The sequence below is a fragment of the Anser brachyrhynchus genome (assembly GCF_964034855.1).
Source record: "Anser brachyrhynchus genome assembly, chromosome: 2".
Classification (NCBI taxonomy): domain Eukaryota; kingdom Metazoa; phylum Chordata; class Aves; order Anseriformes; family Anatidae; genus Anser; species Anser brachyrhynchus.
Window position 1 is genome coordinate 159,456,860 of NC_137695.1, and position 14,971 is coordinate 159,471,830.

A 14,971-nucleotide genomic window follows, 5' to 3' on the forward strand; every position below is an offset into this window, starting at 1 on the left:
TTATTATGGCAGTTAATATGTCTCTTAAATACTTCACCCAAGGCCTGGGTATTAGAGAACATAAGAGTTATCATATGGGGTTCATCTGGGTGTGTTATCCTGTCTCTGACAGTGAGCAACTGAAGATTTCTGGAGAGAAATATAAGCACTGGACTAAAATATAAGTGACGTAAGACCAGTGTCCAGCAATCTTAACCTCAGAGATTTCCAGGCCAGCAAGGTCTTGTAAGGTCTTGTAAGGTCTTGTAAGTATTGTTAGTGTGCAGAGATATCCTGGAAGGCAGAAAAATTAGAAATAGAACAGAAATATTAGAAATAGAAAAATAGAATGATAGAGTTTCAGAAAAGCAAAGGAAAACCCTTTTTCTCCCCCATGGAAATGAGGATCTGAGTCTTGGAAAGGCCAATGCTTCAAAAGTGATTAGTATTACACATGAAAGGGGCCTCCAAATGTTATGTGATGAAGGAAAAGTGGTTTCCAGGCCAGTCCATCAAGTGGGCTCTGAGAAACTGCACATGACTGAGTCTTGTAACATAGAATTGGAAGAAAACTTTATTTAATAATCCCAGAAGGGTTTAGGTGAGGCAGAACCATACTTCTAGCCTTATTAAAACAAAGCGGCTTCCCAGCGTGCACAGAAGCAGGATTTTAGGGACCCGCAAGTCCAAAACACACAAAGCCTGCAGATATCAGATGCCCTCAGTGAGTGGTAAGGGAGGAGATGTAGCTCTGAGAACTGCCTCAGATCTTGATAGAAAGGCACATTAACAGTTTTGAATAACAGACTAGAAGAGGCAAGTGCAATTAAAATTGAAAACCTGTAAGGTGGGAACTGAAACTCGACCTGGGACTGTCTCCAGACCTTCTGCACTAAATGATGTTTTCCACTCTGACTGGGTTAAGTTCTCATAGTGCCCAGGTCATGGGAATTTTTCACAGCTACGAAAATTTATTTACTGGGGAAAAGACTTCATAAACAGGGAAATATTCCTAAACTGAGGTGTCTTGCATCTGATCAAGATGCCTTTCCTATTAGAGCAGGACATTGCACAGTATTGACTTCAAAGCAAAGGGAAATTATTGGAGCAAGCTACTATTAAGTATAACTCTGCTGTACCTTTTATAACTTTATTTTTCCAGCTGTGATTTTTCTGATTTCATCAGTACGTTCCGGTGCAGGTAAACTAACTTAGTCAATAAAACATCCCAAACCCATTTCTAGAAAACATTTTGATAGTCAGCTCTCTCCATATAGGAGGCTTTCCTTTTATAATCTTCATTAAGGAAAGCTGACAGATATTTCTCAAAAAGCAAAAAGTTGATAAAAGGATGCTGGCATACGTGGGTGAATAATGGTGATTTTTTTTGACTGGTCAAAATGAAAGTTTGGGGAAAGGGAGGAATGTATGCATCTGACAGAAAAAGATAAAATCCTCTCAATGATTTCTGAGCCCCAGGGTAATGTTTAGCAGGATGCAGTAGGCTCTGAGAAAAGACTTCAAAATTCCTGTCTGCTAACCAGTAAATGGGCTTTGGAAGTGTGGAAGCTTCCATGTTGTTCACTGACAAAACCACGTCACCTCTTCAGTGTTCCCGGACAAGATATGTACTAAAATAAATACATTGTATAGGATCTCACCAAGATGGAAATCACAAGCAGGACTCATGACTAGATCTCTTAGTACGATGTCTGAGAGAGCTGTACATACCTTCATCGGCACAACCTGCTGTCGAAATCCATCAAGGTATCATGTATTTTTAAGAATGTTCTAATGAAAAGAGCTAGTCTTTCAGATTTTCAGTAACCAAGCTGTTATATTAGGCTGCCACAGGATGTCCATGGGCAAGATCTCAGCAGAGCTTTAACCCACTGCATGCTGACACTAGCAACCAGAATTTCTAAAGTTAAAATTGGAAAGTCTGCTATGGCTTTAAGAAATATTATTAAACCTGTTTCTTTGTCATGCATCTGTTTCAGACTCCTATCAGAATTTTAGAAGTAATGTTCCCACACTTACCATTCAAAAGAATGCTTGGATCTTCTTACTAAAGACCTGGTGTTATTTGAATGGTCATTACAGTTGATGCCTGTAGAAAACCATACCAGAGGGGAAATTGATGGTAAGCTACAATCAATGTTTTTTGGTCTGAAATGGCTGTCTGCTTGTCTGTGCCTCTTAAAAATTGTTTGCAAACTGCTTAGTGCAGGAACAATCTGTTCGTGTGGTTCTTACTGTAGTGGTGCTTTGCTCCAAGCCTGGATGCTTTGTAACTAAAATGACATTCGCTCAAAAATATGATAATTTGGACAGATTGCAGACTTTAAGGGCTTTAAGGACTGAATTTAAGAGATCCCTTTCCTGCTGAATATAGAGGGTTCTTGTATAGCTCCACCTGAAGCTCAGAGTTCTGCTGTTTGTACTGATATGATCTCCAGTAGCTGTGGTTGTTGTGCACATGAGGACATTAGATTGTAAGTGTTTCTATCTGGATTTGAATCCCTCCAGCTTTGCATCACCACAGTCCTACACATTCCATTAAGGACTGTAAAACCCAGCTCCAGACATCTGGGTGGAAATCAGGCAAAGAAGGAAGTCTCCTGTGCTAATGACCTGCTCCAAAGATGCTCTCTAAGCCCACTGCTGAAGGTCAGATCTATCCTGAAGTGGATTTGAGCAGGATTTCCTATGGGTCGTCATGGTTTTCTTGTGCCCACTTGTCCACTGCCCTGTCTGTGTATGTGCTCCTTGTAACTTTTGAACTCATTTCTGACTTAAAACCTATCTGGCAAAAGATCAGAAATCTCAAATGTTCTCAAAGAGTGCATTCCCATGTGCTTCAAAATCAACAAGACTCACATCCATAGGGTACTGATCTTCATTAACTCTGATACTCATAATTTTTCTCTTTGCTGGCTCACAAAAGATGACTAAATTCATTTGCCTCTTCAAATAAGGATAACAAATCCTATTTTACACTCTGTCAAAGGATAGGAGAGAAAATCTCTGACCGTTATTGTTAGTCTTATTCAGCGGGAGACTAAGAACCATGTTATTGTAAATAGACATGCTCCTAAAATGAAAGATGAGTGCCTAATTTCTTTTTGGAAATCCCAGAAGAAACACAACAACATATTGAGAGTAATATGTATGCCTGTGAAAGAAACAGTAGATACTTTGTAGATCGACTTTTTCCAACCTGTGGTGTGTACCCATTTGGTGTTCTGCAGAAACATGAAATGGTACTTTGGAAATGATCACAAAAATTAACAGAAAGAAGGATACACCTGTCTGCATGGCAGGGAATAAACCCAAACCATAGGGACAGAAAACAGTGCGTGGATAGTTAAAACTGAAGCTCATTTTCAGCTGTTTAACAAATTAAAACCACTATAGCAACACCATACAACATTTCTGTTCTGAAAAGTTTCCTGCCTGTTGTGTTAGAGCAGGTTATGGGTCCCCAGTGTGACAGAGCAATTCCTGAGTTCCTCTATTCCCAATGTTTATGCTTCTATAGAAAGTTTTGGGCAAAGAAACAAGAAGAAAAATGGTTTGTTTGCTTAGTTGTCTTGAACACTGGGCCAAAAGGGTATTCTGCTTCCATCCGCACATTGAAAACAGAGAGAAAACAGGAAAGACCTGGCCAGCTAGGAGAGCTAAGAACTAGCAGGGTTGAAAGAAAGGGCAGTTTTGTTGCAATCCAGAAGATGCTGGAAGCTGTTGGACTAATAACAGGAGAAAAGGACCTGTTTTTTAAGACAAAGGTCAAAGGACATCTCTGTTTCCAAACTTAAATTCTATTCCGCAGCAGTTACAAAGCTCTTTCTTTAAACAATATACTTCTCTAGTCTGAGTTAAGAAAGCACATTTTTGGGGTGCAAAGACATCTTAACATCTTTGGTGTGCTCATTTTAACTCAGATTTTGAGTGGATCCACTTCAAAACTGTGTCTGACTTTAGGTCCTATCACAGTGACACTGAAGGTCTTCTCCGAGCCCTTCCAGGCTTCTTGCCACCAATTCTGCCATGTTCTAGAGACGGTCAGCAGGCTGGCTCTCCTTGCTCAGACAGAGATATCTCATGCTTTGAGACGTTAGCATGATAAGTGACATCTGGTTATTACCATTGAACTCAGCTGTGCTACAGCTGTTCTTTAAGATTATGAGACGAGGCGTGAAACACACAGCAGGCATACAGGACTTCTAAGTGACAGGACAGAAGTCCAGTTTTGGTAGCTCAAGGATAATGCTGAGCATCGTGGTACAGGAAGGCCAAGCACCAGCTATAACAGCCTGGAAGGATAGCATTGATACATGTACTAGTCTATGTCTCTATGTGTGTACTTATATAAACATCTCCATGGATCCCCAATTACTGGAGTAACTTGGTAAATTTGTGTAGACGCTTAATTGGGAGATTTTGTGAGCTTTTCTTTTTCTTTTCTTAATTTCCTTTGTGTTCTAGTCGAGGCTTATCTGTTACAAGCTTCAGCCCCTGTGAAACTGCAGCAGGGGAAGTGTACCCTTTGGTCTAATGCAAAAATAATTATTCACCCAAATAATTACTTTGGTTCCTGCAGTATTATAGTATTATAGAGACAGCCTTTCATTCAATCTATGACTTGTCTTTCTTTCTTTCTTTCTTTCTTTTTCTTTCTTTTTCTTTCTTTTTCTTTCTTTCTTTCTTTCTTTCTTTCTTTCTTTCTTTCTTTCTTTCTTTCTTTCTTTCTTTCTTTCTTTCTTTCTTTCTTTCTTTCTTTCTTTCTTTCTTTCTTTCTTTCTTTCTTTCTTTCTTTCTTTCTTTCTTTCTTTCTTTCTTTCTCTTACCTTCCTTCCTTCCTTCCTTCCTTCCTTCCTTCCTTCCTTCCTTCCTTCCTTCCTTCCTTCCTTCCTTCCTTCCTTCCTTCCTTTTTCTTTCTTTCTTTCTTTCTTTCTTTCTTTCTTTCTCTCTCTCTCTCTCTCTCTCTCTCTCTTTCTCTCTTTCTCTCTTTCTCTCTTTCTCTCTTTCTGTCCCTGCTGTCAAAACAAGCAGCAGGACTCCTACTCCAACTTTTTACTCTTCCACTGGTCTAACAAAACAAACAAAAATATCCAACTGGTTGTTTTGAACAGCAGATAAAAAATGGATGATATATTCAGAGTCTTTCTGTGTCCTTCCTACAAAGAGAAGAAATCCAGCATTTACAGGAGACTGTTATTTTTAGAGATCCCAGTTCTGTTTCCTCTCCTTTGTGTGTCATTGACACTGCTGGGCTGATGTCACCTGGTGGCAATTTTGGCTGCCTGCACACCAGCATAAAACACAGTGACCATGCTCACTGCTGTACCTTGAGATGCCTTGGTTTACCAGCCCTAGTTGTGTTTGGTTGCTTTCAAAGTACTCAGTGCAGCCTAAGATGTACATACAAGAGTGATGGCTTGCAGAAAATGAACTTCTATATTTCTCTTAGTGGCTTGATGCTTTATGGTCTTCTCTGTTTTGTGTTGGCTTAATGCTGCCAGTGGCTTGAAGCAGAACAGCCTGAATTAAACATAGACATTCTAGGAAATGTGCCAGCTAATAAATGCTACAGTAAACAGGGAATCCCACCTGCTTGTGGGTGTCTCTCTTGTTTTGTGGAACAAGAGCAATGTGTTTAGTACTATTTAAAAAGTCATTTCAATGCACTCCCAAAGTTAAAAATTGCCATGGTGCAATCAACATTGGAACAGATTTCTCTCTGTACACTTCAAAGTCGAACAGAAGGATATGAATAGAAGTGCATACAAGCCGAGAAACTCAGGTTAAATTGTTCTTTGGAACAAACTCAGCATCTAAGAGATGACTTTCCCTGAACTATGATATATTTTTCCACTGTTATTTTAAAAATAAATAAATAAATAAGTTTATTCTAAACATCTTTGAGGGAGATATGGGGGAGTGTTGCCTACCTGCTGCCAGACTTCAGAAAAATGAGAAATGCAAAATAATTGTTGATTGGAAACATCACAGATTTTCTAGTTACCACCAAGAGAGAATTTCAGAGTGATCTGAAGCCAGCTAACCCTGACTGCCAAAAAATGTGAGCATATATACTAGGAAATATTAACACCCTTGAGAACGAGAGAGAACAGGCAGTAGAAATCTTGCTGAAGGTGGACAACCTAAAATCTGAAACAAGCACCTACCTTTTGTTATGAAAGGAAGCCATCTTAGTCTTTTCCAAGCATGAATTATTGTCCTCTTAGGCTGGGAGAGCTAAAATTATGCAACATTTTAGCTCTTGTTATGACCCTGTGTTTGGTCTGCTTTCATATGTACTGTGTCATGCTTACAGTGACTTTGGGCTGGATTCCTCTGCAGCAGCAAAAACAACAGCGTAAGGGGAAATTCCATAACCCAGAGCCACAGCTAATGAATAAATAAATAAATAAATAAATATTTAAGAAAATCGCTTTCTGGGGAAGAAAATGGGCTTTGCTGAATGTGTCAGTATGCCCTTTTGCACCCATCAGTTCCTCATTGGGAGAGAGAGAATAAAAAGCTCTCAGCTCTTTTACAGGAACACAATGTGGGTAAGTCTTTTGGAAGAGTAGAAGTGATCAAAGTCCAAAAAAAAAAACAAAAAAAAACAAAAACAGATCTAGAACTTAATAATAAAACTCACAGAGTTGGAAAAAATCTCTCACTTTCCAGTTACTCCAGGCTTTGCCATGAGGCATGACCAGCTCCACCTATGTCCATCCTGACGCACTCATGGACACAATGTGATTTTATTCTTCCAGGGCTGAGAACTTCCCACTGTTTCGCACAATCAGTTCCTGTGTTTCTTTAGCTTTCCAGATGAAGGGATTTTTATAACCTCCTAGCTTTTCTCCTTTGCCTGAAGGTAAAGCCTCTCATTTTCTCAGCCATCCCCCATGGACATGCGTTAGGGACTGTTCTTTTTGTCCCAGCAAAAGGCTTTTACACACCTGAAGTCTGTTTTATCACCTCCTGGTTTTGTTAGGTCACGCTACACATCTAAGTTAGCCCAAAGAATTTTAAACTAACGTATGCCCATTACAGAGCCTATAAACCTGCAATATACATCTGCATTAAATGCAACACCTTGCAGTGAGATCACTGCAGGCAGCATGGCTAGACTTTCAGAACATGGAGGGAGGCAATTAAAGGGTCAAAGCCAACCACACTAGGGTCTAAGTTCAACCAGATGATCTTCTCCCCACATGAAAGCAAAAGGAGCAGATTTTGAAGGAGAAGAGGCAGTGAGGGACATGTTGCTAGTGAACCAGATGCTCTGAAGGTTCCTGGGATGATGGGTTGTACTGCCTGTTAATCTTACATTCATTTCCAATTGCTTCTTCCTTATTTTTCTCTTTGCAACCTGTTTAGGTATTCGATGCATTTTTAATATCGCCATTCAGAAAACTCCTTATAACTCTCCGGTTTCCATGATAGGATTTCTCTTCCAAAGTCATTTTCAGATGCTTCACATTAATATCCCATAATAATTCCTGCCAGAAAGATACTCCCTTAAATGTCAGTGTGCACAAGCGACATTTCAACATGACTGCTCTTCCTTAACACACTGAGATTTTTCAAATCCTAATTAGGAGCCAGAAGAAGAATCTGTTCCAGTCCTTGCAAGGCCTCCCTTCCCCCACAACGTCTGCTATAATTTTAAAATACGTTTTTCTCTGCCATTTTGTCCTACACAAGTGCACCATGTCAGTTGTTCTGGATACCCTTGGCATTTTCAGAACTTAACAGGGAATTGAGGTATCTAAATCACCTTCCAGATGATCAAGAAGTGACAGGTGTTGACAGCAGGTTTAGGGATGAGTGTGTGGTGTCTGGAGCTGCATGTTGGACTTCATTTTGTGATGTGTCATCACTTCCACAGTCCTCATCAGCTGTTTTCCATAATCCTGAAGTACTTTTTGTCGTGGCTGTTTCTCCTTTTACAGGAAGGGGAACTCCACCCACACAAAAACTTGAGACTGGAGCTGGAACTGGGAAACCTGCCATTTTTCTCTAGCTTAACCAGGAATGTATATTGCATTTTGTATTTTATCTGACATTAATATGCCATACCATAGTGCATTGTAACAGGCAGCATTATATCCAGTTGGGTTGTAGTGTACCTTATTGAATTGCAGGACTGGGCTGGAATGTAACCTATTATAAAACAATATTTTATATAGTGCTGTACCCTCTTCTCATCTTACATACCAGACTTTACGTACCTGGCTGAACTGGTTAACTGGACAGTCCTGACAACCCCATGATAGAAAGTTTTATACATCCATGAACACAATCTGGACTCACTTGTCTCACTGACACATTCAGAGAAGAGTAGGAAGACATTCTCTAAGTTCTCCTTGTTTGGGTGGTATCACAACCTCAGTAGACGTGATGACTTCTGGTGAACATTTATGGGGTCAGAGAAAATTAGTAAGGAAGTTGCAGCTATTTGGAAAATGGGTCTTTTCTGTGATGAGAATAGAAAAGGGGCTAACATGTATTTTTTGTTGTTCCAGGCCAATAAAACAAGAATTAAGTAAATTTCTCATTGGTCAAGTTTAGAAATAGGTAAACTGCATCTGCTTTTATCCACAGCCATTTGCATTACAACCAAACATTTCAAGGCAGCTCAGGCTGCTTTCTGTACCAAGGAGGTTGAGAATGGATTTGATCAGTGTATGCAGAGCAGGGTCTCTGGAGAGCAGATTTTGAGTAGCAAGTAGCTCTCTAACTACAAGGACTGTGCAATATCCAGTAACCGGAGGTGGAAAAAAAAAAATCATTAGCAGGTCAGTGTTAAGCACGTACCTTTGTCCTCCCATCTTCTGCAAGGAATAAACACCTCCTGCACAGCCAACATAGTGCTTCGGGATATGGAGACAGGGAAGGTAAGGATATGGGACAACCCCCACAAAGGAGACAGATTTTCCCCATTTTCAGGAGCAGAGTGAAGCTTCATGTATGAAACCTTAATGTCTATTTTTAAGACAGTAAGAGCAGTGCATATACTGTTGCCATAGGCAGGAGAGGTAGTGTCTCATGTTGGAATAATATGGCAGGAGCATATATGGCGCATCCAGAAACTGGCCATTCCTGATGCCTTCTCTCTCTGGTGGGCAGCGGCATGAACCCGTCAGATCAAGCAATGCATAACCATCACTTATGGGGTCAGATGTCTTTTTGGGGGTCGTAGGTGGGTAAGGAACCTCCTGTGGCTCAGGTAGCTCTTGTATTTGCTGTTCAAACTCTATTTCAGGCTCGTCTCAATTTTCATCGCAGAAAAAAATATGTCCCCTTCTTCTGGTTTTGAAGAATTGATATTTCTGTGAGAAATGTCTGCTTTCAGGGGATTTGTCTTTTTTAATAAACAAAACAAACAGCCCTCATCCTCCTTCACCCCAGTCCCAAACCGTTGGTTGACATTTATTGGTCTTCTGCAAAAACCCGCAAGTTTTTACATTTCAGCAAAAACAAGAATGCAGTTCTGAGGAAAATATGAAATGTTCTGTTTAAATGAAAAAATGCTGGGACAATTTTACACTCAGTCTTTATTTTCCCTCAAGGCTCTGTTACAAGAAAAGACATGAATTTTTCTTGCTGCTGTTTCTAGGGAATTTTATTGATATGGTTTCGAGGACTTCAATTTCCCAGTCTCCTTTGCTAAACAACTCTCCCTGTAGCAGCATGGATGCTCCAGCATCCATCCTTACTTGTACCACTGAGAGAGGAACCAGCCCCCAGGTTTTGTGCACAGTGTTGGTGGCATGGAGTCTGTCCATGAGCCTACATGGCTGTTAGTGTGTGTACACACATGTGGTGATGCACATGCATGTTCTCCTGCCTGTAACTTCACATGAGAATGCAGCCTTGCTTGCGTATCAGTGAGTGTGGTGCTTTCTTGCAGCTCCAGGTATACATATTTCTATATGTGAGGGTGACTGCCTGAGTCTGTGTGGACCTAGAAATCTCGCCAGATGTGACTTTGGGAGGTTAGAAGTCTCGTGCTATGTCTATGTGCACAGTCCTATGTGTCTGAGAGTGTTCTTTGCATGTTGGCACACTAAATATTTAAGGCCTCCATACACATGGATTACCTTCCATGTGATTTATATACACCAACCTTGTCAGAGAAAGACAACTTCCTATGAATTCTACTATTTTCCATAAATTCCATTGAATTACCAATTGGTTCACTGAAGAAATACAGAGAAGGAAATGATTTGTCATGTCATAGCAGGGCTTGCACCTTTACAGAGGTGTGGTTTTTAGGCAGACCTGTGTGGACCCAAGAGTTGGACTTGATGATCCTTGTGTGTCCCTTCCAGCTCGGCATATTCTATAATTTTACGATTATTCATTGCCAGTGCACTCCTCGTTAGAGAATTAATACATTAATCTGCTAGGAGAAGAGGATTTTGCACAAATCTGGTGTCATGGCAATACAGTGTATCTCTGTACTTATGCTGTGTTATATTTCAGAGCATTTTAACATATGTTAGGGTATCATTGCGTTTATGGTGGGTTACACTTAAAGCTGGTTTTGCTAAATGTGGATGGCTTATCAGGGACAGTTGTCATTACGCATATGGCGGATTATATCTAAGTCTTCCTTTATGTTCACTGTCCTCTATTTATGTTTACGGTGAATGATATCACAGATTTTCATTCTATATCCTAGGGATTTATTTATAGAGAGAGTGAAAAAGACCAGAAAGGATATTGGTTCATTTTCTTTACTAATTTGTTGCTTTTCATGCTTGTCAACTAGATTTCATTTTTGTTTGGATGGAATCTTTGATTTGATGGAATAAGTGTTTTCCATCCCTCAACGTTTATTCCTTGCAGAAATGCTTTGGAGTCTTAGCTAACACAAGATCTTTCTTACCCAATAGTGTGCAAAAACAAAGACATTTTTCTAGAGTTAGGTCAATTTTGTTTGTTTCGGTAATGTTCCTGACAATGCTGATCAAACTGTTTATCAAATCTGAGCAAAGACACGTGCTGTTCCTGAACTTGCCCTGGAACTTGTCTCATGTGAAACAAAAATGGAATTGAGCTCCCTGGTCTTATCCAAGTTGTGGTTTTGGTAAAAGAAAGGGTGTCCCCTGGGTGGTTTTTTCTTTAAACAAACAAGTGCACAGCAGCCATTATTGTTCAGTTGTGCTCACTAGCACTTCAAAGTCAATCTAAAGTCAAAACTTCTCTGATGTTCTAAAATGAAGTTTGTTTCCAACTAGGAAATACAATATGACTGCTTTCCAAGGTGTCTTACTTGGAGAGGAGCAAAAGCAGTCTGGACATTGCCCTGGGCAGCTTACTCTAAGTGTCCCAGTTTGAATAGGGGGGTTAGACCAGATGAGCTCCAGAGGTTCCTTCCAACCTCAACCATAGCATAGATGATAATGAAGGACGTTCTTGCACCAAATATTTTATACTACATAGCAAGAGTTACTCATGCAGCTCTCAAGTGTATACCCTAAATAGAAAGAACAGACAAAATGTGTTTTTGCATTTTTCTTTCTCCTATTCTATGATGATGAATGCAGAGCTTTGGGCAATGAAAGACCTTGTCTGTAACACTGTATTTTTCTTCAGTAAACAGCAAGTAAATTTAGGACCATGAATTTCTTCTCCTCCCCTCCAACTATCTTTTTGAATAACAGTGGCTCAGGTAATCTTCTCACAAAAGACAATAACAATGACAACCAAATTACTCAGGTTTTTCATACACTGAGTGACTCCTGCTCCTTCTAGCCTATCTTTTAGCTGTTCAGGCTTTGCTTTTTTAGCTCTTAGAGAAGCTTAGCCAACCAATCTGATTCTGAATTTCAAAAGAACTCTTGTCCTTCTGTAAGCACGGTTATTGAAAACCCAATTTACCTATGGAAACAGGACAGTTTATTAAATTTCTCTACCTTCCCCAGACTGGATTTTTGTTCTTGGTGTGATGCAGATCCAGTATGCAGATGAGTCACCTCTAATGAGAGCCACTTTAACTGTTATCTTCCTTAGAGAAACTTTGAAAGTGCTCAGTTTGCAGAATTTTTTAAGTTTGCTAGTTAGATTCTAGATTGCACTGAGGCTTATTTTGATGGTCCCCAAAGAGACATACCCGCTGTGCTTCTGAGCAGCAGGAACATGTTTACCCAGGCCTTACACAAATAATAGGGTTTTATTGCTGTCATTGCTAATAGCATTCTTAAAAATATATAAATGGACTTTAGATTGTGTTAATAAAAAAAAGATGAAAAAGCAACATTATAAAAAACTAATAAGAAATGGTGAAAACACTGTTGCAATATCTGTTTCTCATAAACACAGACGGGCTAGTGAATGGAGAAAGTGTGCACTACAAATGTTTATCTACTGCAAATAAGCTCCTTATTGCATTTTTTATCTATCCAGGACATTTTGTAAAGGAGATTCTCAACCTTCACATACATGCACTATACCCATCCAGCACTGAAATGCAGCCAGCCCTGGGGAAGGATTAATGTTATGGTAGAATGAGACCCCAGGTGAATGAAAAGCAAGATAGCAGGAACAATCCAAGAGCAAATTCCTAAATCCTTGAGGATCCCCCCAGTGCATTTCCTTAAAGATTTGGCTTAGATGTCTGTCTTAGACCGATGTATACAGAATCTTCTGCACCTTGAACTCCAGGGCATTGCCATAGTCCTGTCTATAAGTGGATCACACACCACCCCAAACCTGTTGGGTGCTTTGGGATGTTGTTCCAAAACCTCCTTGGCTTTGATGCTTAGAAACATTTGCATTTCCAGCCAGCATTCATTTGAAATGAGTTTTTAGCTCTTTCTCCTGGTGCCAGATTTATCCTGCAGCTAAAATAATTCTTCCCCCTCCCTGCTGCTTGTCTAGAGGAAGAGTCTGTAGACCAGGCAGACTCCTACTCAGCTTTCAGTGCAAGCCAGGTTCTTCTAGTCTTTTCTATTAAAAGAAGCTCTCCTTAGCTCTGGCAGTCCTTGCAACCTTTTCCTGAGTGCATTTCGTGTTGAGCTCATCTTGCCTAAGTGAACGAGCTGGTTTGTGACATTCCCAATAATCTTACACAAATGTGAAATCTTTGCTTTCTCTACATCAATTTTGTCTCCTTTTACAGTGTTAGCATCATATTGACCTTTTTGACACTGTCAACATGTTTGTTATTCATTACTGTCCCATGATTAATTTGTAAATCTAGCTTATTTTTCTTTTCCTTCTCAACTTGAGAATCACAGAAATAAGACAGAGAAGGACTCAGAGGAGTTGTTTAAACTACAGTTTCTTGAACAGGTTCAGAAAAATGAGAAGAAGAACTGCAAAAAGGCTACAGGAGAGCAAATCTCTGAATTCTTCTTCCACTCACCCTGCCACACACACACATACACGCAAGCACAGTGCATTGAGATAAACAAGGGGACACATAGGTGGAGAAAAAATAAAAGAAACAAATGACCACCAAACTTAAGCTTGATTTACTCAATGGTAAAAGAAGGCAATGTCTTGCAGGCTAATTCCTGATTTCACTGTAAAGCTTGTCTTTTGCTTTAAAACTAACCCAAACCTTGAGGCATCATCCTTCCAATCCAGAGAAGACCATCCTCTCCCACTCCAGCTTGGCAGCTTTTAGCCCAAGCTTTTTCCTGAAATTCTCCACCCATGGAGGCCCACCTAGTCTGTGTAATGACTGGCTGTCTCGGGAGTGTTTCCCCTCTTGTCTATAGTTCTCTTGCTGCAGTGCTGGCTCATGACTTCTTGTCCTGTTCCCAGAAGACTTGCACAATCCTAGTGTCTCATCCCTTTAGCACACTTCAGATATTGGAGAGATAGCACATAGAGGGTAATAAGGTTAGATGGTATATGTCAATATAATTTTCTGAGAACTTTGTTTTATGAAGCCAGCCCAAGACAATGAAAAATTATGATCTGAAAGTCAACAGAGAAACAATAGCAAGGATCGATCTCTTTTACCCGCCCAAAAGATGCTCCTTCCTGCAACACCATTTTGGTATTCGTTCGTGTTCTATCATTTTCATCTTAACTTTTATATGTATATTTATAATGCATATATATATATATATGACTTTATATGTTTTAATTATAAACTCTAACCTTTGTTAAATCCATACTTACAGGAAGACTAAGAAACACTGGTGGGAGTGGTAAGACATTTTCAAGCTGGTGTTTGTTGATGCAACTCATTTGCCATCCACTAATAATTCCTTCTTTGTCTTTTAACACATTTGCAACTAACTGGCACCCACTGTTTCAGGGAGAAGAGCAGATCTCAGGACATCTCAAAACAATCATCTTGCCCAGCTCTACTACCCGCCTATGCTTGCTGTATAAATCAAGTCCCAAGCCCTCCTGGCTCCTTGTTTACAGCACAATAAAAACTTTTTTCCTGAAGTTAGCAATTAACTGTCTGCTATCTCTTTAGCATGGAGGGCACTTTGTGGTGGATATTGAAAATATATGGAATAAGTGGATAATAAAAGAAAAAGACGCATAGCCAAAAGCCCAGTGTGTGCCAGATGGCCCGGGAGATCCCTGGAGGACCTCTCCCTAAGAATTCTTGCTTGGCAACAAGGCACTAGGAACGTCTGTCCCCATATAGATGAAATCATGACTCTAGCTCATTTTAAACTTCACATTTTAATTAAGCAAACTGCTTTACCGAGCAGTTTCACTTGCACTGCATAAAAGACTAAGTTAGTTTATAATTTTTTAATGCCATGGGGGGTAGGGGGAGAAGCTTTTTAACTCAGAAGTGACATTTTCCTTTCATTTTGTCTTTTGCAACCAAGGTAAACAAAACAAGCATTGCAATTGAGGCTAAAGTTTGTTGTTTTGAACTTTCTTGTTCCAGAATGTATCCTGGAAGAAAATTGTTTTCCATCAGACAGATCAATTTCTTTGAAAACAAAAGTCTTGGGAGAAGAAAAAAGGAAAGTAATTTAAT

At 39.8% G+C, this 14,971-nt stretch overlaps 1 long non-coding RNA gene across 1 annotated transcript in view; it reads left to right on the plus strand.

Moving 5' to 3' along the window:
* The window catches only part of LOC308190247, a 52,693-nt gene that overhangs the window by 17,176 nt on the left and 20,546 nt on the right, over positions 1 to 14,971 (plus strand). The window contains exon 5 of the long non-coding RNA XR_013947029.1: positions 1,980 to 2,122. This is a non-coding gene — a long non-coding RNA (uncharacterized lncRNA). The remainder of the gene's footprint in view (positions 1 to 1,979; positions 2,123 to 14,971) is intronic.